The sequence below is a fragment of the Lissotriton vulgaris genome, chromosome 3_1 (genome assembly GCF_964263255.1).
Source record: "Lissotriton vulgaris chromosome 3_1, aLisVul1.2, whole genome shotgun sequence".
NCBI lineage: Eukaryota > Metazoa > Chordata > Amphibia > Caudata > Salamandridae > Lissotriton > Lissotriton vulgaris.
The window spans coordinates 686,526,142-686,553,398 of NC_141689.1; the positions used below are offsets into that span (position 1 = coordinate 686,526,142).

Genomic DNA, 27,257 nt, shown 5'->3' on the forward strand with positions numbered 1-27,257 from the left:
AGGAAGGCACTTTAAAAAAACTGGAATTGCTTGATGAATGATATTCAAAATAGCTTTTTGATGTTCAATGTTAATGTTGAAATATTATTTATAATGTGTGGCCAACTAATCATAGCTAATAAAGTTTAAACCACCAACTGCATTGACCCTTGAGGAACCTTCACATCATAGCTACTAATCCTTAGAGGTGCTCGTAATACCTTTATCCATTTAGTTCATTTGAATTAGGTAACAACAAGGCCTATTATGAAAATAACCAATGGATAATGTATGTGTCCTTTGATCAGCCTCTACACACAAATCACCAGGAAGCCTGATGGCCAGCCAACTACACTGACCTTTTTCTCCTTAAATAAAAATAGAAGATTACATTTATGAAATTGAATGCGTTGAGGCCTGGAGGAATTTCTCAGGAGTTATTGAAACCTATGTATGTTTTCCTACATGTATTTAAAAAATAAAAACAAAATGTTTTCTTTTCATTTTTCAAGAGTAGGCAGCAATCCATGGGACCATTGCCAGCGACAACATTTTCTTTCACTAACATTCATAATGGGGAAGGTGTCCCTTTAGGACCCCTCCCCATTTGCAAATGGGTTACCACCAAACTGGAATTGGTGGTAAACTACAAATGGTTTGCAACTGCATTTCAGTCGCAAAACATTCACACATTCCTCTGCAAGTCGGTATTACGAAAGGGCACCCTAAATACTCACCTTCCAAATATCAACTTGCAAACCTTATTTGCAATTCTGTAATAGATTACGGAATCACAAAAGGGGTTGGTACATGGTAAAATCTATCTGTTCACCTGGAAACCACACAATTCTGGTATTCAAGCCATCTGCAACCAAATATTTGGTTGGTGCAACTCTTCATGGGCGGTTTAGGGGCAATCATATATTCATGCATGCACACAGCAAGATGCTCTGTTTTTTTCCTGCCTGTGGTGGAGTGGTCGCCTGCCTACACCACCAAGCTGGGAGAAGGCCAGGTGCACCAGCTGCATTAAAACACACACCAGGGGGATCTGCTACAGGCAATTGGAGTCTCTCCTTGGGGCAGGATGAAGGGAGCGGATCCCACTTAGACAGCCCCAGACATGCCTTTGAGAGCCACAGAGGAACTGACATTCAAGGGACCCTCAAACAGGAGTAGTTCCAGGAGGAACACAGTGCTGTAAGGTGCATTCAAAGTGTCAATGATCCATGGGTCCTGCAGTTCACAATAATTCTCACAGCTAGCTGGGTTCTATATTCGCATGCAAGCCAAGTGATTCACTGTAAAGAGTCACAATTTTCATCCACCGGCAGATGGAGAAGAGGCGGGAGGAAGGCAATACCGACTACTCACTACTCTCACAGCAAGACAATTCAGCACCACATAAGGCTTCCCCTTTGGAAGTCAGCCTCATCAATTTAAAGAGTTTTTCCAGGGGCTTGACCAGTAACCCTACCCTCCTGATACAGAAGGTAGGTAAGTGAGCAACTACCTTGTCAAACGATCCTCCCAGACATAGCAACCCAAGTCTACAAATCCCAGCCCTGCCACAAAGGACTGATCCACCAGGTTTGTGGCAATAAGTGAGAGTTGCCCCACCTGCACATGAGTTTACTGCTACCTACCAGGGCTGATGTGAGCCAGGGCTCAACCCAGGGCTCGATCCCTTTAAGTGCCAGCTCTGCAGTTATACTCTCCTCTGAAACCCAAAGACTGTATTTTCCCAGAATCTACTCAGTGAGCACTGTTCCCAATAACCTGAGCGCCAGGGCGCGCGCGCATTGAAGGCTCCCCAAGCGCGCAGTGCTCATTATTTAGCGCGCACATCCTGAGACTGTTCGCGCCGCCGCTTTTAAAATGCGAGCGGTGCGAAAACCCGGCATTTTCTGTTTGCTGGAGACAAGAAGATCACGACGGAGTGGCAGATAAGTGGGTTTTGGAAGGTGCGTTCACGTGCAAATGGCCCTTGCACTTGCTGCATTCCTTTCCTTTCAGTACACCACTGCGGGGCTGATTGTGGGCCATTGAGTTAATATTCAATGTTAATTGCAGCCCGTGTGCGCTGCAATTAACATTGAATACTAATTCAAAGGCCCACAATCAGCCCCGCAGCTGTGCACTGTTAAGAACAGAAAAACCGAGTTTCAAAAACGACGTGTGCTTTAGCACAGGCCCTGTTTGACACTGTGCTTTTCTTTTCTTAATTTGTGCACGGCTGGGGGGCTGATTGTGGGCCTTTGAGTTAGTATTCAATGTTAATTGCAGCGCACACGGCTGCAATGAACATTGAATATAACTTTTTTTTTCCCCAAAAGTATTGTAAGATTTATTGCTTTGCAGTGGCTGAAGTGGCATGCACCCCTTTTCGGTTCCAATACAAAGGAACACCCATATGAATGTTACAATCGTAAATTGAATTCTGCAAAAATCACATTTCCTACAAAAAAGTTAATTATGTTCCTTAGTCTGCTAAAACTAGAAGATCATCACGGTCTCAAAAAGAAGCGCTGGGTGAAGGTAGTGGTGCTTTCAATCACTTTTTAGGGACATTTTCGCTCAACACATTGCTTTCCTCCCTCTTCATATTCCTGCTTCGAGATACACATCTGCTGTAAGGTACCCAGAGAAGCCAAAATTGAACCACCAATCCAAGAACTGAACCGTCGTTCTACTGCTGTGTTGTTTGCTATTAACTTCAACCGCATGCTCGGAGGAGGTTTCTGAGAGAGTTCTCTAGTCAATCTATCTGTAAAACCTTGTATTAGAGTGATTCCGCCGGCTACAATCACACTTCCATATAGACTTGGTCTGATATCAATGTCACACATGCCAACACTTGTGGTAACAACATGGCTAACTCCCAGCATGGTATTCCCAGACAAGCCCTTTACATTGGATGGATCAAATAATCCTTCAGGAATCTTTAGACGTTCTGCTCCAAAGTCACAGTTATAACCATTAGGAAAGTCGTAATGAACTGTTGGCATCTGTACAGCCACTTGTTCATCATATGTTGAATCTGAAACTTGAAGGGCAGATGCTTGAAAGTCCTGTATCACACAATTACACATATAATTATGCCACGATCGCGTCGCTTGTGGAAGCTTCTCCTTTCTATTCCAATTTGCTGGTGATCCCTCACGAACAGCCTCCTTTGATGCAATCATGTAGGGAGGAATTAGTTCTACGTTCATTTCTTGGAACAGCTCTCTGCACTGCATAGTTATGAAATCACCCGCTAGCGGAGATTTTACAATTCCTTGCTGAAGAACATATCCATTGTGTACTGGAATGGCAGTGGTGTGCGTGGAACCACTATCCAAAATCCACCCTGTAGATCGGCCATTAGCAAATGCTGTAATTACTGCTGTTTTTCACAAAAGCAAGCTGGGATATTGTAATGCTCGAACATTAGCTCTGTCAGCTTTTCCCGCTTTGCTCGGGTATTCCACGGTGCCTCTGACATCAGGACAGGATGTAAGCTTGCTTCAGATTTTACATGAGTCTTGTACGTATGGTCTAATATTGCTTGATAACTGTCCCAATCGTCCAATCATTCCTTTCTTTAGGGGTGAGATGACCTCCATGTTCTCCCTCGGAACCCGAAGAGTGTTTGTATCTATGAAGTACGTAGGCCCTCCTGGCTTGCTTTTGTCTCCATCTATTTCCATTTGTGTGCTTCAATCTTACCTGTCCAACACCACTCCAATTGCAGTGGGAAAGTCAACCTTTGGGCAGTCCTCCCCAGCATAGACTGCTCGCACAGTGTAGGACCCAACATCAAACACCAAAGCCCCAACCTCATCACCTCCATACGCTCATGTTCGAGCTGCACACACACTTCCCTTGACTGCAGCCGCTCCTCCTCCACCTCCTCCTGCTTCTCACTACCACCACCAGCACAAAGTAGAGCATTGAATATTAACTCAATGGACCACAATCAGCCCGCAGCAGTGCACTGTTGAGAAAGCTCCATTGTCTTTTTTTTTTAATTTAAATAAAGCCAAATTACACACCAATGAACTTCACGACTTTGCACAGCTCCACTTTCACATTGTCAGATTACATTATACTTTTATGTCACCATGATCGCACACAGTAAGACTTCTATGGGTGGAGCACATTACAGTTGCCCAGAAACTACTTGAGGAAATTTGGGGGCAAAAAATAACAATTACGGTGGGTATCTGTCCGTCAATGTCAGTAAATTGTTATATTTAGTCTGTGGATTTGAGAATAAAGTAGAGGGCATGCAACTATCGGATCAAAGCTACAGGTTTTCCCCAATATTGAGGACTATTCTGCTCACATATACTGCCTGCAATTAGCAGGCAGTAAATGCAAGCGAGGAAGTGCGAAGTCAGGAGAGTAGGGGCAGGCTCAGGGGCTGCTAGAGTGAGCGTTTCATACACCCCAGACCCTCTAACCTTAGGCTCCATTCTGAACAGCCAGTGTTTTCACAAGGTGCATTCCCTCACACAGTAGAATTGGCCTCGGTATTCTCACACCTGGGCATTTGGGGTGCACTGAATACTGGGCCATGTGAAGTCAGTCAAAGCCATACTCCACAGGTTTTTAGTTTTAACTAGAGACATTTGACACTATATTTTGTAGCATGTCCTCAAAAGTGTGTCTTTCAGAGCACATACACCAGGTCATAAGATTATAAATGTGTATATACATGCCAGTACAGATGCATGTGCCATTCGTACACATCTCAAGGATCAATATGTTAGATCATGAAATGGAAAGGCAATAAGGTTAACTGTTAACTCAGGGAGCCCATTAAATCTAAACACATATCTGAAAATACATTTTATAATGTTATTCAATGGCACAGTATCCCCGGTGTTCAGGCATGCAGAGAAACACACATGACCACTCAAGAACAGTAGAAGTAAACTTACAGATATCCCTGAGACAGAAAAAAGATAAGCTAACAGGTGAATAAAGACTAACATTCAACAGACTTTTGCTATCCTGTTATAATGTACTTTGGCATCATCAGTTCATTAATGGACTCACCCTTAGCTTCTCAGGCCCTGGCCGACGCCCTTGACACCCTGTCTAACCGACTGCAGCTGGATTCGTCCTAGAAGCATTGCAGCGGCGACGGGGTGGTGAGCGGCCTTACAGACTGAAGGTCGACGTGGAAAGGGAACAGCAGTGGGGCGCGCAGCTGAGGTGCTCCAGCCCTGAAGCCTGTGGGCAGAGGCTCGAGAGGTGCAGATAACAGAGTGGACCTGCTGTGGGGTGGTTCTGCCACCGGAAGGTGCGCCGCCTTTCCTACCTTCCCCGCCTGAAGCTGGTGGAGACCTCTGGGGGGTGTGAGTGGGGGCTAGCAATAAGCCAAGCCGGAACCTACATAATGTCTGAGCTGCCCCCGGGCCGTTATTTCATGGCCGATGGAGGGCAGGGCTGAAGACCGGAGCAGAGGGGGCCGGGGACGGCCTGGTCGCGGGAGTTGATGGGCCCTTGATGGAGGCACTGACCTGCCTGACTCTGCCGGAGGTGCATACTTCGATGGGCAAGTGAATGGCGGCGCTACTCCGGTGGCTGTGGACAGTTCCCTGACCTGCCTTGTGGGGTCGGGCCGCGGCGTGTCTGCAGTGTCTTCTCCCTCTGGGCTACAGCCACGCCAGGGTAACGAAGCTTGTTCCTACAGGACAATCCCTGGTCTGGGTTGCCCAAAGATTTGGAGACAGCGCTCTTGGGGGCCCGGGAGTGGCAGAGAGCCAGCCATTTGTAAAACCAGCGCACAGCTGTAAGGAAAGCGGATTAAAAAAAAGAAAAAGCCTGTGAGTGGTGCGCGCGCCACTGCGAGCCATGGCCTATTGAAGTGCGTAATAGACACCAATATGCCATGGGCGGAGCAATGCGCCTGCTTGTGGCCTGTTGCAAGTAGTCTTTCATTAAAAGACGCACACAAAGGCCAATAGCTGCCCAGAAAAAGAAAAGCACACACACAAGCGTGTGCGATTCTTAGGGCAGCTATCCAAACCCCGTTTTTTCCCCCCTTACTAGAGGTCTCTCGACCTGTGCAAGCATTGCTGCGCAGTGCAACGCAGGTCACAAGACCTAAAAAAGGGTTATGTGAGAAGTCAGTAAGAGAAGGCACTTACAAAAGATAAAAGTTTGGAGGGTTATTTGGTGCTGCACACACGCGCGGCCTGGTTTCTGGCGCACATAGCCATGGCTGCAGCGCACAGAGACCCTAAACTGCCGCACACAGAGGAAAAAAATTAGAGGGAACATTGTCAGTGAGTCATTGGAATTATGCTGCCCAATCGCTATTTAGCATTGCACATGGTCAGAACTACAACAGTATCTGATCGTCTTCGAACCTTCAGCTCTTGATTAATGAAAACATTATTTAGAAATGCTGTTGCTTTGGTTAAAATTACGCTGTTCAAAAAATGTCATGTCTACTGGTACAATATGAATGCCACTGGTTGTCCCTCTTAATCAGGGCCCATTTCCACAAACTAACAAAATAGAATGAAAGTCCTATTACATTTTTCAGGTGACTAGCCTGCTTTGAAAACCCTAATCATTCACAGGCCAGCCCTTACCTCTCATCACCCCCTTGATGGAGACTGCTGTGTCAATCCCAAAATCCAACTACAAGCTTTTTAACTGCTACAACTCTAACATATGCATTTTGAGTTCAAATTAGTATGCTGTTCACACCAGATTTGCACTCCATTGAATCCTCAGGATTTAAAGTGTACTTATTCCAATTACAGGGCTTCAAAAGACACCTGTATTGTAATTTTTCTTTACTACATACAAGTCTGGAGTTGGTAATTTTCATACCTGCTTCCTTAATTGGATGTGGGTGCTGTTTCTCAAGCCATCTCTCCGGAATTGAACCCTGATTGCACATTACCCATGGTCACCATGGTGGCCAAAGGAAGTGCCATTTAAAGTTCAAAAGGGCAGACATCCGAATGTGTCGTCCCCATCACTAAGTCATATGATGGGCCTGAGGCCATCTAGTTTAACCAAAGTGGCAAGGCCGGCCCAGATTGGTCTTGGTTTGATACATACGTGTGCTTGTGTACATCTGTTAGCTCTGCAAAAACAGCAGATGTCCAAGTAACCGAAGGAGCGATCAAACAATTCATAAATGATTTAAGGAGCCATTCGTAGTTTTACTGCATCAGCATTGTGTACTTAAACATGTTTAGATTAATCTTAAGTGTAGAAGAGTGACTCAGTGGTCAGAGCGCCTTACTCTGGATTGCGGGGCTAACCGTTCGATCGCTGGCAGCAGCTCAGCATCATGTAACTATGGTCAATAGCTCATTTTATCTCCCCAATAGGCCCCAGCCCTTGGATACCCTGAGGGGTAATAAATTGCACTTTTCAAATATGGGTTTAGATTTATTATTTCAGACAACCATGATGGCTGTGTGTACTTTGATGTGTATTGCTTAATCTTTGAAACAAGGATATGCTATTGGAAGAATCAACCAGGTAGCTGCATCTGCTGGACAGGAGGGGGAGGGAACTATGTGCCTATCCCAGGCCAAACTTTGTTTACCTTGGGACCCTGCTGTTGGAGCCCCTCTCTGCTTGCAGGAGGCTGGGGCATACAGGGTAATCACATGGGCACCGGTTGGTCCAGCCTGCTTCACAGTGACAGTGCGAGGCAGACCGAGGTGCAGCCTAAGCAAGACTCAGGATTTCTGGTCTGGGTGTCAGGATAACTGGTCTCAAAATATGGGACACTCCATGGAATGGTTTTTCTGAGCTGCTACAGAAGTGCACTGGGTGGAAGAGAGAACAGTGTGGTGGACGGACCCCCAGGTGTCATCTGGGACTAAAACTACTCAACTCTCTCCACCCTGGCCAGACATCTGGGGACATAGGCTGCCCGGTTTCTTGGCCTTCACTTTGCACAGTGGCCTCCATTAAAAGGCAGACCCATGAGTCAGACAGTCCAGGTGGAGCCAAAGCTCTTGCGTACAACAATATCAAAGGTTAGTCAATCCCTAAACAGACCAAGTGGGCATAATTGGTCAGAGTATGATGCTAGTTAGACTTGCCCTGAGCAGGCTACCCTGCACAGGGATGTCAGCTCCCAGGACCAGTTAGAGCATCTTAACCCAGACAGACAGGGGAGACCTCCATGAGCCTACAGGACCTAGCCACCTACAAAAATTAATCATAGATTTTTTTTTCACAACTGCTAATCACAGATTTTAAATAGGCAATTATTTTGACCATACTTAAAGTCTACCCACATACTACAATTCAGGTGTGCTACTATCACTTTAACCAGAGCGTGTGGAGACACTTACACAAAGCCACCTTAATCATAGAATATGTAGCTAACTTACAAAGTGGACAACTAATAAAAGAGCAAATAACTTTAGCATATGTACCTGTAACAGAAGTCATTACGTTTTATGATACGCCAATTGTTCCCCCTATCGCCCTGTTACCAACAACATGAAACAAAACTAGCTCCACTAATGGGTTGTTTGAAGCCACAGATCCTATTCCTCAGTGGAACGTCTATGACAGAACCATGTCCCAAGAAACAAAAACAAATAACACAGTGGATGGCCAGCACAATTACTCTGAAGGAAAGCTTGGTAGAAGCCATCCTACAATTCCTAGAAATATTTACAAAATAACAAAGCTACTAAGAGCTGAGAATGGAACAATCCTAATCAAACTCAAACCAAAAGTCTCCAAACAAGCCAAGCAAATGCATGAACTCCTAACATTAAAAGTAAAACACTTTACTAACAGTTCATGGCTACTATAGCTGGACTCTGTATCACGAACCCTGCTTTAAAAACACAGAAATAAAAATCAACATATAGGGGTCCATTAGGATGGCGGGCGGAAACAGTCCGCCCGCCACCCTAACGGAGATCGGGACCGCCCGCCTAAAGGGCGGGGGTCCCGACAATGGCATTAGGATGCGCCCGTCTCAGTGGCGGGCCCATTCCTCAAGTTAATATTGTGGCGGGCGATGCTCACTGCACCGCCCGCCACAATGTTCAAAACAAATGCACGCATTTGCATAACCGAGGTGACAGGCACCGCACGGTACCCCCCCGTGTGCCACCCCCCTTTGCCCGTCACTCTGGGGGCCCACAGGGGCCCCCCCGAGTGAACACCGCATGCCTTTCCATGGCGGCATTGCCGCCACGTAAAGGCATTGACAAATGCCTATTCTAATATGGCTGGCGGTGTCTGATAGACACCGCCACCATGTTCTCCCTTTTCCGCCCTGGCCGCTATGCGACCGGGGCGGAAAACAGGCGGGCGGTCTTTCTCACCGCTGCAGTCCCCTCCGCCATCGTAATATGGCGGGGGGGAATGCAGGGAAGGATGTCGGGCGGATTGCCTCCGCCAGGGTGGCGGTGGCCACCAATACCCTGGCGGAGGCAATCCGCCCGACATCCTAATGGGCCCCATAGTCTTGCTATAATGCAAATACTCATGTTTTATTACTTTTTATTTCTAAATATGTTTAAAGCTAATTTAAAATACTAATCAGAATAAAACAATGAATCAAAATCAGATCGGTAACTGAATTAGGTTGCAATAACTATTTTAAAATATATGATGCAATATAACAAATATTATTTTAACTAAACAGCATTTCACATCTAACTCTAGAGCTTAAAGGGATGTTATAGTTAGGTGAAAATATCAGTTAAAATATACTGATTTAAAAATAACAAAACCATTTAAATGAGCCAGTTATATTTATCTCATGCCTTCAACATGCACAGTCATGTCATCAATTATGTAATTTCAGATGTTGCAGTCAAGTTATTACCAAAATCAGAGTGATGTAATATGGGAGGTAATTAGCAATGCATGGAGAGGGCACGAATATTAGTTACTTTAGGGGATGACTTACAATTACTTGAGATATCTATAACTGGTGAATTTTAGTGTGTTTCTTCAGTTAAAATGTTATGATTTCACTAACATTTTCACCCCTTTAACCTTTCTATTTCAGTGAATTTCTAAGGGTTTTATTTTAATGCAAAGGAATGATATTATTACCATACCAAATTATAATGTCACTTTAACCTTTGTTCAGAGAATTTTTAGTTGTTTTAACATAAAGTAATACTTTATTACCATACATAACACCAACAGATGCTGTGCATGGTCTTTGGGCTGGAATGGAGGGGGGTTGACAACAGGCACAGCATCCAACCCCCCGTGGGTAGGCAATCAACATTGCACACTTCCTCTCTTGCCCAAACCTTGCTGGTGCCCAATCCCATGTTGCGCAAAAGCCATGTGCAGTGTGGAGGTGGGCGCAGGGTTAGCACCCAAACTCCTACAGATGAGCATGGCTGAATATAAAGGGTGTCATTTTAAGTAAGGCCGAGCTACTGACTTTGCCAAAGGGTCAGAACACCACAATATAAAAGTGAGCGTATTGGCATTATGAAGATCAGCAAATCAACAAATATAAAGAGCATGCATTGTCCTTGTCGGGATTTGGGCAATAATTAAAATGGATGCATATTTAATTAGGTAACGCAATCCAATGCTTAATAAAACCAATTGTCAAGTAATATTTACAAATCTTTATTTTTAAATTAACACTAGGGGGCCTATTACGATCACAGCCAGCCTGGCGGTGGCGATCCGCCCGCCAAATGTCGATGTGACACCCCCTGCCATATTAGTATAGCGAGGGGCACTGCAGCGGATGGAAAGACTGTCCACCTCTTTTCTGCCGGTCAGATTGCCGGCTGGGTGGAAAAGGCAGATAATATGGTGGCGGTGCCTGCAAGGCACCGCCATCCATATTAGGATGCATGGGGATATAGCCGCCATGGAAAGGCAGGTGGTCTTTGATATTGGGGGCCCATTGCGGTCCCCCAGGCTGTTGGGTTGATGGGCGTGTACTTGGGGGATACCTATGGTGCCCCCTTCATTGGCATACACAAGGTGGCAGGCACCGCACGGTGCCTGTCACGTTGTGCAAGCCAATGCACAACATGCATTTTGTGCATTGCGACGGGTGCTGCTAAAAGTACCGCCCCCCACAATGCATAATATGCAGTAAGCTACCACCAGGGTGGCGGGGGCATCCTAATTGTCATAGTGGGACCGCCGCACTTGTGGTGGTCGGTCCTGTTTACCGTTATCGTAATGTGCCCCATAATCTTTTAAAATATTTTTCAAGCTACAAACTGCAGTCATAGAACCAACCACACGGGGCTCTGCACTCCATCTGAAGAGCATAATGTTCCAGCCAGTAGTTCTTTAAAATATTATGATAAGCTTTCCTGAGGCTATGGATTTAATGACCGAGGAGACTTACTGATTTTTTAATGTTGCTATGGGGCTGCTACACTTACTGCAACCCCTTCATTAAAATAAAGGATTGGTGGTTCTCCTGCCCCTTCTACAGACACAACCAGTCTAAAACATACATTTAGAAAGCCCTCACAGGGTATTATGGAGTTCTTTTTTTTTAAATTGTATAATATGGGTGTCCCAGTGTCCATGAAGTATAGCTTTTTACATTGCATGCGACTACAACGCATGCGATTACAACGCATGCTATTACAACACAGTTGTTACAACGAACACATTGTTGCATCGCAGTACCATTACAACGCAAGTCATTACAACAACTTGCTCTATGGGGCACGCTGGACTTAGGAATAGTATAATTTACTGTTCCAACTCCAGTGTGTGCATCAGTAGGGGAGGTGTTTGAATACTAAATTATACTATTCCTTAGTTTAGAGCACCCCCAGAGCAAGTTGTTGTAATAACTTCCGTTGTAATGAAATGAAAATGGGGTTTTGTAAAGCGCACAGCTACTCCCATAGAGTGTCCCAGCGCTAAACCACCAGAAACCGCAAACAAGATGAGCTCAACCTTGCCTACCGGAGTACTATTGCTGTACCAACCAAGTTTTAAATTGTCTCCTAAAAACCAGCAAGTCTTGGAACTGTCAAAGATGCAAAGGCAGATCGGTCCACAGACGTGCGCTAAAATCTGAAAGGAGTGGCCTCCTGCACAAGAACGGGCAAATTCAGGGATAAACGTGAAGGAGTACCCTGAGAACCTCAAGACCCTTTGGGGTTCGTAGTGTGGGATCGTCCTCAGATAAATGGCACCCTTACCATTGAATGTTCGATAGGCCAGCACTAGAGCCTTAAACTGAATCCTCTTTCTGACAGGAAGCCAGTGCAGTGTCTTCAGGTGGGGTGACATATGCATTCTGTAATTCAATATAAGTATAGCTCTGGGCACGGCGTTCTGAACAACCTGCAGCCTGATTGAGTAGATATTCCAGATACAGGAGATTAACATAGTCCAACTTACGGTATTCAACCAGTAGCAGAGAAAGAACGTTTTTTACCATTTTTGCAGACCAAAACATGTGTCAGCAAGGGTTTGAATTTGAGTCTTCATCGCTAAATTAGCATTCAATTTAACTCCCAAGTTCTTTACGGTACTAAATGGAGCAGAGGGAGGAGGCATGTACTGGACCACCATTGGCTCCAATCGTCACATGGAGGGCAACCAAAAAAGATCATTTCAGATTTTTCCGGGTTCCACTTTAGTTGGTTGAGTCGCATCCAAGAAAAGAACTCCGTCAAACATCTGTTAATCTCACTCCCTCTGAAGTTAGTCCCTTTGTCACACGTGAACACCAGTTGCATATCATCGGCATAAGAAATAATCTTCGCACTGTGCAATTCTGCTAGGAGAGCAAGGGGGGGCCATATAAATGTTAAAGAGCGTTGGGCTCAAAATTGCACCCTGTGGGACTCCCACCTTCATAGTTGTAACTGTGGCTGACAGGGAAGGGGACCAGATTTCATGCTGCCACTCGTTCAGACAGGAGCCAAACCATTTGTATACCATGCCCCCGATACCACACTCCATCAACCTTCGCAGGAGCCGTTCATGGGCACGGTATCAAAGGCCTGAGACAAGTCCAGTAATAGCACCACAGCTGTACCCCCTTTGCCCCAACTGTGTTTTTATGATTTCTGAGTCTTCCAGTAGCACTGTTTCAGTACTGAGGGAGGCTCTGAAGCCCAACTGACTATCATGGGGAACATGGTTCACTTACACATATTTAGTTAGGACTAAATTAATATACTTTTCAAGAACTTTTGAGAAAAAAGGCAGCAGAGATATGGGCCTATAGTTGGAAGCGACTGCAGGATCACCCGTTGATTTCTTTAACAGTGGAATAATTTTTCCTTTTTCCAACAGATAGGTACCGTACCCTTTTGGAGTGAGGTATTCAGAACTAAATTAACTACAGGATTTAAAGTCTCTGCAATGTTTATCAGAATTTGTACGGGACATGGTTCTGAAGGGGCGCCCGACTTCAGTGTTGCCATGATTTCAAGGGATTTTCCTAAGGAAATGGGGGAAAATTGGATAACCAACCCCAGAGGGCAGGGGTCAGCACCCCACGCCTCATCAATTTTAACTGTGTCCGTAGAAACAAAAGATTGGCATATCAAACAGATCTTATCATGCAAATAGCTAGCCATCTGATGACCCCAAACATAAGTGGGAGTGAACGGCATGCTCACTGCACTGGGGGATGAAAAGTCCTTGACAACTTAAGACATTTCTTTGCTCTTGTGGGCCGCACCCTTGATTTGAGAGGTGAATCCTGCTCAGGGGTGTGACAGGGGGCCGAGTGGGAGTTGTAGTGCAGGCCTTCCACCCTGAAACAGCCCACCCTGGGAAGAGGGCCATCTACCTGTTAGGTGAGGGTGAACCATACAATGGCTGCTACATGCTTCTGGGTGGTGTTCGATCCTGCTCAGGGGTGGGACAGGGGGCTGGTGAGAGTTGCATTGCAGGCTTCCCACCCCTGCACAGCCCTCCAGGTGAAGATGGCTACCTACGTGTAAGTTTGTTTGTTGTGATACAATGGCTGTCACATGCTTCTGGGTGTGTGTTTGTGTGCTTCATCTTGCTCATGGGGGGTCAGGCGGGCTGGTGGAATTTGTAGTACAGGACTCCCACCCCCAAACAGCACTCCCAGGGAAGATGGCCACCTACCTGTTAGGTGAATATGAGCCATACAATGGCTGCCGCATGCTTCTGGGTGGGGGGAGTGTTCCATCCTGCTCAGGGGTGGGACAGGGGGGATGGTGGGAGTTGTAGTGCAGAACTCCTACCCTCCAGCAGCCATCACTGGGAAGATGGCTACCTACCTGTTAGGTGAAGGAGAACCATACAATGGCTGCCACATGATTCTGGGTGGGGGGGAGTGCAACAGCTTTCTGAGCTGTGGAACGGGGCCCAGTGGAAGTTGTAGTGCTGGCTGCCTGTACACATTCAGCCCTGGGAATGTAGCTGACTACCTTTGGGGTGAATCAAATGGGGTGAATGTTATATCTGTGAGGCCTGTGTTGGGTATTGTTGTGCAGTTGGATGGGATTGGACCTAGGAGGTGTAGCTTTGTAGTTGTGCGAGACAGTACATAGAAGTGTAATCATATACATCTGTTTGAACTTACCAGCCTGCTCTCATCCGGGTATTTCTATGAGACTCTCTGGATGCAGTATAACAAGCACCTTCTCCTCCTGTGCAAGGAAAGTTCTTGGTGGAATGGGAGGGCTTCCGCCAGTCATCTGAGCCAAATGATGGTTCTTGTTATTCTTCTCTTTCACCTTGCTCGTGAGGTCAAGCCACTGCTTTATGATCTCCTTCTTGTTGTGCAGGACAGTCCCTACTGAATTGACCTTGTTGACTATCCTTGTCCACATTTGTTCTCTGATGGCTGATGGTGTCTGTTGACCAGGGTACCAAACAATTGTGGTTCTACTCTGATTATCTCATCTACCATGACTGACAACTCATTGTCAGTGAATTTGGGCATTTTCTTTTGTGCCATGGTGTGTGATGTGCAAATGGTTGGAGGTGCAATTGTGAGGGAGGTGCGGGTGGTGTAGGTGGTGTATGTGTGTGTTGTTGTGCTGGTGAGATGTGTGGTGTTTTACCTATCCAATGTGCTGCAGGGTTTGGTACCTTTGGGGCAGGAGTAATGCAAAGGATTCAGGTGAGGGAAGGGACTGGTTTTATACTCCGCTAGTGGGTGTGTCAAAATGGAGTATTGCTGTCAGGTGGGCTATGTGGGTTGTCCAGGGATTTGTATGTTTGAGGTTGCCATCGGGGTGTATCATTGGGGTGTGTTAGGTGTTTTTGGGGGCAGAACTAGCTTGATGTGTGCACTTGGTGGCCTTGCTGTGTGTTTTTTTGGTTGACCGCCATATTTGTCACAGAGCTTCCACTGTGGTGGCTATGCAACTGCCCTTCCGCCGGCTCTTCCATTCATCACTGTTTACGATCGCCGCGGTCGGAAACAGTGGATCGTTCCGCTGTCACTGACTGCGGTTTTGTGAGTTTTCTCTGTGGTTGGATTTTCACCTGCTTCACCCACTAGCGGTGGTCTCTTGTGGTATTGTACCGAATTTTGTGGCAGTTGATCCTAATAGGACCACCAGTTGGTTTACGCTACCATGGCGGTCAGAGTGATTTTGCGACCGCCATCCTAATAGACCCCGAATAGTCTTTCAAGTAACAAATATATGAATATCAGGGCTCTCTGTTTGAAGTTTTGCATCCTATTTTCCCTCTTTTGGTTTGTTACATCCTATCATGATGGGCCTAATTAATTCATGAACATTAGACACAAGTCAGAAACAGTAAGAGGCAATCCTTGCACACTGTTTGAGACTTGTTCTCTGTAAAGCTTGGGCATTAGCTCACACAATTCTGAGTTATATGTTTCATCTTTACAGACCTTGCAGGCAACAAAAACAGGCCCATGATGGTAGACCGTAGACACTATACCAAGGTGTGGAATTCCCTAAATGAATCTCTGAGAGGCAGCATCTCTCTGACTGTATTCTGCAAGAACCTAAAAACCTGGGAGTTCTGACGCGTCGTTCTGCCCTACCTTTGTCCAGCATCGGAAAGCCATTATTAGATAGTTGAGCGCTCTGCAAGATGTAATAATAATATTATTACCATGCTGGCACAAACCTGAGCACCTGTGTAATGTGTATAAAATATTTTTGTACATCTGTAAAGTTTTTGTAGTGGGTTGTTGTGTTTCTAGTGAATTAGGGTGGTGAGTAATTTGAAAATTGTATTTGTAAAATCTTGAACTTTTTTATTTTTTTGAGAAAATGTAATAGTGTGATGTTTACTTTTTTAGGGAATAAGGGTAGTCAGTAGTTATTAAATGTTGTTAAAGAATAATTTTTTAAAGTAGAAATTAAATTTTAATTGGGAAAAATATTGAGGTTATTTTTATTTATGAGTACATATTTATTTTAATTTATTTATAAAAAACAACACAGTCAAAAAATGATATACATTTATCAAATGTAAAATGTATTATAAATATAAATGTTATAAAATGTATTTTATTGATTATACATTTTGAATTGTAATAGTTATGTATTATATTTCATTCTTCAGCATTTTCTTTGAGTATTTCTAGTTTTAGAGTTGGAATATTAATTTGTAATGTTTTATTATACCGCACTTTTCCTGAGTTTTGTTTGTTTTGGAGTTGGAATATTAATTTAATTAGGTTTATTATCCAGCACTTTCCTTGATTTTTTATTGTTTTGTAGTTGGAATATTAATTTAATTATTTTTATTATCCAGCACTTTCACAGATTGTTGTCTGTTTTGGAGTTGGAATAGTAATTTAATTACGTTTATTATCCAACACTTTCCATGAGTTTTGTTTGCTTTGAAGCTTGAATAGTAATTTAATTAGTGTCATTATCCAGCAATTTCCCTGAGTTTTGTTGGTTTAGGATTTAGGTATAGTATATTTTTATTGTTTATTGTTTTTTTATTTTTATTTTGTATCTAAATTTCAATAAGAAAGGAGATGTATGTTAGTTAGTTTTTTAAACATTTGTATTAGTTGCACATTTCTTTTTCAGTTTATTTGTTCTCATTTGCATTTGTTATGCATTTTTTAAAATTAATAAAAACATTATTCAGGTGTTTTGATGTTCAAAATTTATTACAAAGGATAATATATTTCTAATATACATTTTTTATGTACAGTCGGATAGTGAACAATATTTTTAATGTACATTTTTGGAAAATTAACAATGTTTTTGACATATATTGACTTATATTTTTTATTTATATTTTGAAAATTAACACTAGTTGTAACATATATTGTTAATAAAATGTATGGTCAAGTAATTGTGAAGTAAATATATTAATAGTTTGTTAATTTTAAACAAGTTGACTTTCATTGTTTATTACATTTTATGACAAAAAGTAAAATCTTATTTTTTTCAAACATTTTATTAATACATTTTTATTTTTAAATACTATTATATAATATGTATTTTAGATATATTTAGTATATTTTATTTAGTATATTGAATATTATTTTCATTCAAATAATATTTAATATATTAAACAATATACAAATGTATTTTTCACATATATTTTTTAATGTTTTTGGTAAACTTACAGTACATGAAAAAAACATAAATTTTAATATATATTAAACATTAAATTTTTTGCTTTTTTTTTAAGTATAATATTTATTATATATTTTCCAATTTCTTACATATTTATGGAACTTTTTTTGTAAAATATAGAAAAATATACATTATTTTTGGAGTAAGTATTATTTTCATTTTTATTACTCTGCCGTTTCTTTCTATTTTCCTCACTTTTGTATCTATCTCTTTTGTTTTCAGGTCATTTTGGAAGATGGAACTTTGCGGTTGGGAGCTGCACTTCCTCGCTTAAGGTAAGTTTGTTTTTTATTTAACTTTTAAGTCAGTTTTATGGTAGGGTGAGTTAGTAGTAGTATAGTTATGTTTGTGAGAAGCTTGTTCATTCATTTTTGGTGTAGTTATGTGTTGTATGGTATTTTAATGTTTTACATGTTTGCCATAGTGTTGGATTAGAGTAGAGTGTTATGTAGTGTTAGTTATGTGTTGTTTAATTGTGTTATTTTGCCTTTATTGTTAATGGTAATGTTTGTGGGATTTTATGTGTTATTGTGGGTGGGTGTTCTCTAATTTCTTTTTACAGGTTGTCCTAATTGTGAAGGGAGGGAGGTCTCAACTCTTTTTTTTTAGAAAAAATATTTTCTTTTTTTATTTCAAACAAGAGGGCATATTATCAACAACTAGTGATATTTATCGCTAAAGAAGCTTAGCGACATTTTTTTTATCGCCAAGCATCGCTGGATTTTATTGCAGAGATAACGTGCTATTAGCAACGTTTATCTCCAATGCTATAAAATAACCAGCGATAGCGGTAAAAATGCATGAATATCACTGGAAAACCAGCTATATTGACGCATCATCGCCAATATGGTCTTAGCCAGAATATCCACCTCCCATTGGCTTAAATGGCTAAGAACTGGTCTGAGCAGGCATTAGTTTTTAGCGATATTTCCGCTTAGCACAAATTTTTTTATCACTACGCCAGCCTTGCTAATAGGCGATAGCGACGTTAGCGACTGCTTTCAGTGGCTAACTGGTTTGGGTACGCCCACTTTGCATATCATTAGCGATAAATAGGGCTGACATGCAAAGCGGGCCCCAAACCGCTCGCTATCACCTAAAAGCTGTCGCTATCTGATGTTAGCGACAGTTTGCTAATAGGGCGATGAAATTATCTCTGATTTGCAGCCGTAAAGAGCCGCAAAAGCGGCGATAATTTCATTTCTCCTGCCTTGATAATATGCCCCAAGATTTTTTACATTTCCTCTTATTTTTTGGGTTGTTGGGCATTTTTTTAACAATTTTTTGTTTTTTTGAGGGTTTCGTTATTGAGAGGATTTCGTCGTTGGAGCCTATTTTCTACAGTTCAATTGTTGCATTTTTTTTCTTCTAATTTTTGGGTTGTTGAGGATTTTGTTATTGAGAGGATTGCATTGTTGGATCACTTTTCAACAGTTGTACTTTTGCATTTTATTGGGGTTCCCTTTTTTAATGCATTTGTTTTTTGATGTATCTTCTATGGATTTACTGGATTTCTCGGACCATCTAGTGCTACATTACTGTAAGTTATTTTTAATTATTATCGGTGGGAAATGTTTTATTTTACAATGATTTATTTGTATTATTTTTTATTTAATAATTATAAGATGTCATATATATTTGTGTTATATTTTTAATTTTAAATGACAGATATATTTATTAATTTAAAATAAGAGTAGAATTATGTTGATTACATGTTTTGAAGTTTTATATGTTTATGGTTTTTAGAATTGTTGTTGTTTACAGTATAGATTTAGCTATCATATCTAAGTATTCTAGACCTTTAATGTTTACAAATAGTCTAGTTTTATGTTGTAGATATTCATATATCATTTTAGTCTGTTTACTTAGTTTAGGGCTGATTTTTGTTAGGGGTTGCTCTAGTCTGAACTCGTGATAGCTTTGTTCTTTTTTAATAGCTTCTATAACTTGTTGTAGGGTTGGTTGTCCTCTTCCAATTGTGGCTTGGAAAGCATTGTGCCATACTTCCACTGCATTGTTTGTTTTTGCTTTTTGAGCTAAAGTATTGTTATATACGTTCCACCAAGGTATTTGGAATGTGAGTTGCCTACGCTACTCTGAACTATGAAACCTTCCCACCCAAGTATCTTCTAAGTAAACTAGGAATGTAGTTAGTTTAGTTTCATTTACCTGATAGAAGGTGCTTTCAAGAAGTAGGTTGTAAAGGTTTTCTACTTGAGTGTTGGTACACAAGCCAGTATTATTAATTTTTTTATTTGGTAGGCGAAGTTGCTATTGGTCGCGTAGTCTATGCTTAAAGTAGATTTTTGTAGGTGCCTCCAGATACTCTTTTACATTGGTAGTAGAAACATTGTATTGCAGTGTGTGGGTATCATTTTAAAATGTATTGAATCATTGATTGTTCAAAATCAATGATGATTTTTTGCAGAAAGTAGTTTATTGAATTTTCTTTTTACAATCCAAAAATATACATAATATGAAGGAAAACAATACCGAAAACCAAAATTGTGCACATTTATACAATTCTATCGCATATAAACGGATATAGGAGTCCATAGTGCAGCGATTACAACAATAATGACAATAATAAAAAACAAAATGAGCAAATAAATGAAAAACCAATAAGAAAAAATAAACATATCCCTAATGTGCCTAATCGATAGTATGGAGTTGTATCAAATCTCAAGTAATGATGCGTATCGTTACACCTATACTGCACACACCGGTCAGCTGGTGCTCAATCCCTCTGACTAGTCAGAGTTACTCCGCTCAGCTTCAGCAGCCCTTCTCTAGAGGAACTGTCGCAGGGGCTCCCATATATCTTTTGGCCGCGAAGTTGTCGGCAATTCTTCTGCATAAGTTTCAAAATTATCTTTGCACTATATAAGATCTTTGAGCCAGTTATCAACCTTCGGCGGATGTCTGCCACCCCACGTAATAGCCACCCTACGTTTCGCCAGAAGCAGTGCCAGCCTTACAAATCTGCCACACATACCCTTTAACTGCGGAACACAACATAGCAAACAGACAGTCGGGATACACTGCAGTTCTAGCCCAGTCATATCCCTAAGATCTCATACTACTAGTACCCAATACTCAGCCACTTTGCTACATCCCCAAACAAGATGGATGAAGTCTGCGCCACATTGCCCACACCTCTCACAGCGATCCGAGTCTCGTAATCCATATCGATGCAACCTTGCTGGCGTATAATAAATTTGGTGTATAAACTTAAAGTGAATTATCCGCAGGTTCCCATTCATGACCAAAGTGCCCCTTCAACCTGCATATGTACCTCCAGTCTTTTTCTAGTATCGGGGCGGGCAAGCAGGCATTCCATAGCAGGTATGTCACCACATTAACATTCTGTATAATCTGGAAACTAGCTTCTTGTGGTGGAAACCGTGAGTGCAAACTGCAATGATAGCAACATAGGAGGCTCAAGGGGAAAAGTTACATAATGCGTTCTGACTGCATGCCTAAGTCTATGTATCGTGAATCGAAACAGCATATATATTGTGAAGTGTCTGGTGTGTGGAACAATCCCTCCCGATACAAGTCCTGCATGAGCTGAAGGCCTGCTTCTTTAAGAAGCCTCATTGAAGGCACATCATGTGTCACTGACAGTGCAGCATGGTATTCTATATGCAGAGCTGGTGCGTAAAGAGGCAACTTACGTGCTAACTGTCCAATCTCCTGCCACGCCTCAATCGTCATGTCTACCGCATTAATTTCGATTTTCAGGATTCCACGGGTCGCGTGTGTAACAATACTATGCAGCGGTATTGGACTGACATCTCCCTCCTCCACTGCAACATGCGGTGTGTAGGCATGTAGCCTCACCCAATAGTATAGATATTGAGCCTTTGCACTTAAATAGTACACATGAAAATCTGGGACCCCAAATTCCCCCCGCTCATACTCGCTAGTGAGGACTGACCAGCTCATCCTGGAATGCTTCCCTCCCCAGACCAGTCGAAGAAGGGCCTTGCGAAGATTAGTGAAGAATGCCATTGTTAGAGCAATCGGGATGTTCAAAAACAGATATAAAAATTGTGGAAGTACCACCATCTTTATTAAAGCAATATGATCTGCCAGTGATAATGGTAGGGACACCCAGGAATCCACCTGCTCTATCCAATTTAGCGCAGGCCCGACCATAGTTTTCATGCATGACTACTTCCGGATCACGATGAACCTAGACCCCAAGATATTTAACCGGATCAATAGACTATTCAAGTGGATAGTCCATGTTGGGCGGGCGTATGGTCTCTGTCAGAGGTATGACAAGAGACTTTTCCCAATTCACCGCCAGTCACGATATCCGGCTGACCCAGACAATATTCCCATATTAGCTGTGCTAGATACCGAGATGGCTCTCGAATAAACAGTACTATGTCATCGGCATGTAGTGAAATGGCTACCGGGCAATAATTAAAATTTAAAGCTGTCCCTCTATGCCACTGTCTAATGACACACGCCAGATGCTCAAGCGCTATAGCAAAAAGCAGCGGTGACAAGGGGCCGTCCTGACGAGTGCCCCTTTTGATAGGGAATTGATTCAAAGTAAGGCCTCCAACTCGCACTCTAGCTGAGGGCTCAGTGTACAGCAGCATAACCCACAGTATGAACACTGGTGGAAAGCCCATGCGCCGTAACACAGAAATCATACATTTGCAAACTATGGAGTCGAAGGCTTTGGCTGCGTCAAGTAGGACTGTCGCAGCAGGCAAGCTCGGCTCCAGTACATGTAACGTAGAAAAAATAATTTGCAAATTGTGTAATGTAGAACGGTCAGGTATGAAACCCGATTGATCCGGTAACACCAAGCATGACATCAGCGGTTGCAATTTAATGGCTAGAATTTTCGCAAGAATTTTGGCATCAATATTAATCAGCAACAGGGGTCTGTACGAATCACATCTGTCCAGAGCCTTATCTTTTTTGAGCAGTGTTATTATCATTGCCTTCCGAAGCGACGGCGGCAGATTTCCGAAATCGTGGGCCTCCGCAAACATCTCCAATAGGTACGTCCACGTACGCTTTATACAATCCATCGTAAGCCCATCTGGACCAGGCGCCTTTCCGTTAAACATAGCTAATATTGCTGTCTTAATGTCTTCCCCATCAATCGGTAAACGCAAGTATTTCCTGTGAACGTATGACAGCCAGGCACACGCTACATACTCCAGGTATCTCACCATTTCTGATGTCGTAGATTCCCCCCAGATGCGTAGAGCCCCGCATAAAAATCACAAAACTGCTCAGTTATAGTGAGCGGATGGTAATGGTCCGTTCCCATCGAGTCAGTAATCTTGTCGATATGAGGTTGCTCCAGACGGCCTCTTATTTTATTCCCCATTGTGCGACCAGGTCTCCCTCCCTCGCCATATCTACGAGCAGTGTGTCTGCTCGACATATATCTCACTTCATTGTCAGCAATTGTGTCATACTCCCGTATTAGCTCGTGCATACGACAGAGAATATCAGCCGAGGGGGTGGTGATATAAGCATGTTCCAAATCACCCAGGGCAGTTTCTATACTAGCAAATTGCATCCTGAGATCTTTCAGAATGCCCGCCGCGGTACTGATACATACTACCCGGATAGTCACCTTAAAGGCTTCCCATAATGTAGAGGCACTATCCACAGATCCCTTATTAAGCTCAAAATATTGTGTTACCGCTTCTCTTATTGTGGTCTCATATACTGTGTCAAGTAATGCCTCCAATCGCAGTCGCCAAGTGAAGGGACGATATATCACTGTTGGTATGTTTATGTTGAGGAGCACCGGGCTATGGTCCGAAAACGTGCACAGTAAATTAGTGATCTCTGACACCCAACTAGATCCCTACTCCCCTAGCAACCAATAGTCTAACCTGTCATGACACTCATTGAAGCCCTTATAACGCCACTTACTGAATGGCGCTTCCCTATTTAATCCCTAAAAAAAAACACCCCTTTCCCGTGCACCAGCACTCCTGTGTTATTAGTGTGTTTAAAATGTAACTTGAACTTCGATGCTTTCAACTAGAATGATATGGTTAAAATCATGGTTCTGTAAGTTGGCCCCAAATTGTTAAATAATATTGTGCCTCTGAATATAATACCAATGTGAGAACAATTAGTTTGTACACCGCTTTGTCTGAAAACACTTTAGTTTGCACTCCGCTTTGTCTCTCGGCGTTTGTGTCTCCGAGCGCTCTGAATCTGACAACGTGGCCGCACACGCATGTTTTGGGTGCGGCTGAGCATTTAAACCGCACCCAGCCTTCTGGAAGACGCTTTGCCTTCCGCTTGGTTCGAGGAAAGGTGGCGCTGGAGAAGTCTCGCCCCAGATGATGTCAGACTTGCCTGATTGAGGGATTCTGGACTTCTGCTTTTCTTTGCTGAATCTTCTTCGGTGGAAACAGCCTGGACTGCTCGTTTTCTTCTCAGCAACGGAACCTGCAAAGACAAATGAAGAGATAAGTGATTATTTTTGTTAAGAAGTAGGGCGCCCTTCGCAAGAAAGGCATCTGGAACAATTTTTGGAACTTTCATATTTGGAAGACAACTAAAGACTTTTACCATGTGTTATGTGAAACTTTAAAGACTTTTACCATGTGTTATTTGAAACCTTAATCTGTGAAATGGTCAGAAAGATTTTCTGCAACTTAGAAAGAATGTGAAGAGGCAATGCTTTTTTCTTTGTGTATATATTTTTAATCTCTTTCAGAATACTGGAACCCAACAACAAAAGTCTAGAAAAATATTGAAGAGTAAGTGATTCAAGGTTTAACTTTAATCTGTTAGCAAACAGAGGAAGAACACTTAAGGTGCAAATTGTATACCTAGGGGAAGATTTTAACTATTCTTTTCTTTTATTCAGTAACTCCTTATAACTTTAAGAGGACAAGAGAACAAGACCAGAAATTCCTGACAAAACAGACCATTAAGACAAGACAAGACATACTGGACGAAAACCTAGCAACAGCTGCTCGCAGGTAGGAGCATATTTTTCACACACTGAAGGATAGAGTGGAAGTTAGAGTTTTCTTTTTTTTGTTTTTTTTTAAAGGGATTTTAGAGAAAGAGATCATAGAGTAATCCTTTGGTACTTGTTGTTTCGCAGGTCGACAGCAAGAAATACTTATGTCCAGTACTGGCCCTACTCCCCAATTTCTAATTTTACTTTTGTAGTGTTCTAAATTCACAAGTCTAAGGTTAGTTATCAGGGAAGTTGATCCCTTGCGTCCCTGCAAAATCTTCTACGTCATCTTCTGAACTTCAGCAAAAGAATAAGGTAAGAGACGACGTAGTATTGATCTGACAACCTAGACCAACTATAGTTTAAAGATGTAGCATGGGTACACTCACTCACCAAAGCATTGCGAATTCTCCGCACAGCTCGCAGTCCAAACTCTATCATGGTATTACGCACAGTCTGAGCCAACCTGGGGGTTCGGTCCGACATTGGATTAGATTTATCCAACTCCGGATCTAAATATGTGTTAAGGTCTCCTCCCCACAGTATGACTGCATCTGACCATTCCCTCAGCTTACCACACATCATCAAGAAGCAGTCAGGATCATCCACAATTGGACCATACATGTTCACAATAGTCACCAGGGTGCCCCCAATTTCCCTTGTACCATTGCTCAGCATCCCTCCGCATCTATATGTGTCTGGAGCGGAGTAAACACAACTCCTCTCTTAATCATAATCAATACGCCTCTGGCATAGGAAGAGTAGGAGGAAGTAGGTCTATAACCTGCCCATCTGCTAGCAATCCCCGCTACGTATGTTTGGTTAAATGTGTTTCCTGCAGCAGAGTGACATGAATATATCGTGACGGGACAAATAGGATAGGATCCGTCGAATTTTCTTGTGGGAGGCCCCGTACATTCTAAGTCAATAACCTTTACCGATCACCCATCTATTGTCTCAACATGTGCAATGTGTAGAGCAACCAGCATAGCAAAGCAACAACACTGTACCAAAAAACAGGATAGTAATAGATCTCGACTCTCACTTTAAATGTCAATCATATAAAAATCAAACAAACAAAAAACAATTCAACATTCCGCCCCTCTTCCCTGTACACCCACCCACTCTAATCTCCCAATTAGGTCGAGAACAATTCCCACCCCCCTCCCCCACTCTGTCCCAAGCTCCCATTCAACCTACACAAGGCGAAAACCCGCTCTCAGGGGGGAGGGAACGGTAGTGTGCACTCACCATGCGGTGAGGGTGCCAGGCTGACTTTATTTAACCCACTAATGCAACGGCCTTCATTGATTACGGTGGCATATGGAGTGCCACATATACCCATTTAGAAAAGCTAATATTATGCAGCAGAACAAGGCGAAACAAGAAAACTATTCACGTCATCACTTGACAGCACATTCAAAGACCCCTCTATGAGCAACATTTTCGTCCGACCATGATCATGTAAATGATGTAATAAAGTCATTATATCTATTCTGAGTCCTCTGGATTTGAGTGGGCCGCCGGACTGTTGTGTCCGTTCCGGTTCGGTCTGGATTTGCAGATGTGTTTAGAGAATTTTAGAGCACAATTAGGTTGAGAACAGTTCCCACCCCCTTCCCCCCTTCTGTCCCAAACTCCCATTCAACCTACACAAGGCGAACACCCTGAGTGCAATTCAAGAAAGATGGATCTGGTATCGTCCTCCTGAATTTCCTCAGTGTCCGGGCATTTTGCACCGGTGTCTGATCCCCCATGGTCTTGGCTGCACGAGTGCTACGCTTGGACTCAAACTGTAATTTCGGTTGCTTGATGTCAGGCTTGCTCATAATGAATGAGTGCACCACCAATGGGTAGACAAGCAGACACTGCAAATCACTCATTACTACCGCACCCAACCGTATATCAGTGATGGCATTCAGATGCCCTGTATTCTATTCGGGCCTGCAGGTCTCAACCAGCAGAGCGAGATAGAGCCCCCTCAGGTAGTCAGCAGGTGTCGTAGCACAGATATTGGGCCCTAGGTATACTCAGTTCAAGATGCCAGTGTGCCACACCCAGAGATCCGGCGGTAATGTCCGGAATATATGCGACTCCTGCACCAGCACTGTATGACACCAGTCCATACCAAGCAGCACCACACTACCCACTCCGATATATTTCAGAGAAGGTCGCCTTTGATTGAGCCTCTTGGGATAAACAGTGTAGTCCAGTTTAGAGCAGCTCTCCTAGGGACTTGTAGCAGCACAGCCCACACGCAGAACCCAGGTCAGCCCGCAATCCGTGCGCCCAGAGCACCAACAGCGCCACAAATGGATCCGGCCGCCCAGGCAGGCCAGACTACAGCTGCGATAGCTTGTAAAGCGCCTCTGCGCCCACAGACTCACCGACAAGACAAGCGCTCCGTCATGCAGCAGCGGACCCGACCCACCTCCAGTGCCCTGCCCGACTGGGTCAAGTGGCCACGCCCGGACCCCGTCTGCACCAGTATACCGGGGTGTCCAGGCCCAGCCGAGCGCCCCTTGCCCCGCACAATGCCGTCTATGGCTCCGCTCCACCTACCGCACCTCTCCGGGCTCTCAGGTATCCAGCACTCCTTCTCTCAGCATCCCGCTGTGTTGCCTCCGAAGGCCTTGCCGCACCAGCTGTCGGCATCCGGTCCTCAGAGTTCCCCACACATTGGCGCTCCACACTGCCCACAAATCTGTCTGTCTTGCCTCCTGTGCAGTCCTTGGGGGGGGGGGTCCAAACAGCGACACCTCTGACAATCCAGTGAC

General features: G+C 43.3%; 2 pseudogenes; both read right to left on the bottom strand.

Annotated features, from left to right (window-relative positions):
* Nucleotides 1-1,138: 1,138 nt before the first annotated feature.
* On the bottom strand, nt 1,139-1,292 carry LOC147726922 (5.8S ribosomal RNA; annotated as a pseudogene).
* A 1,057-nt stretch (nt 1,293-2,349) lies between these two features.
* LOC147726923 (actin-like protein 6A pseudogene) lies at nt 2,350-25,158 on the bottom strand (annotated as a pseudogene).
* Nucleotides 25,159-27,257: the final 2,099 nt, after the last annotated feature.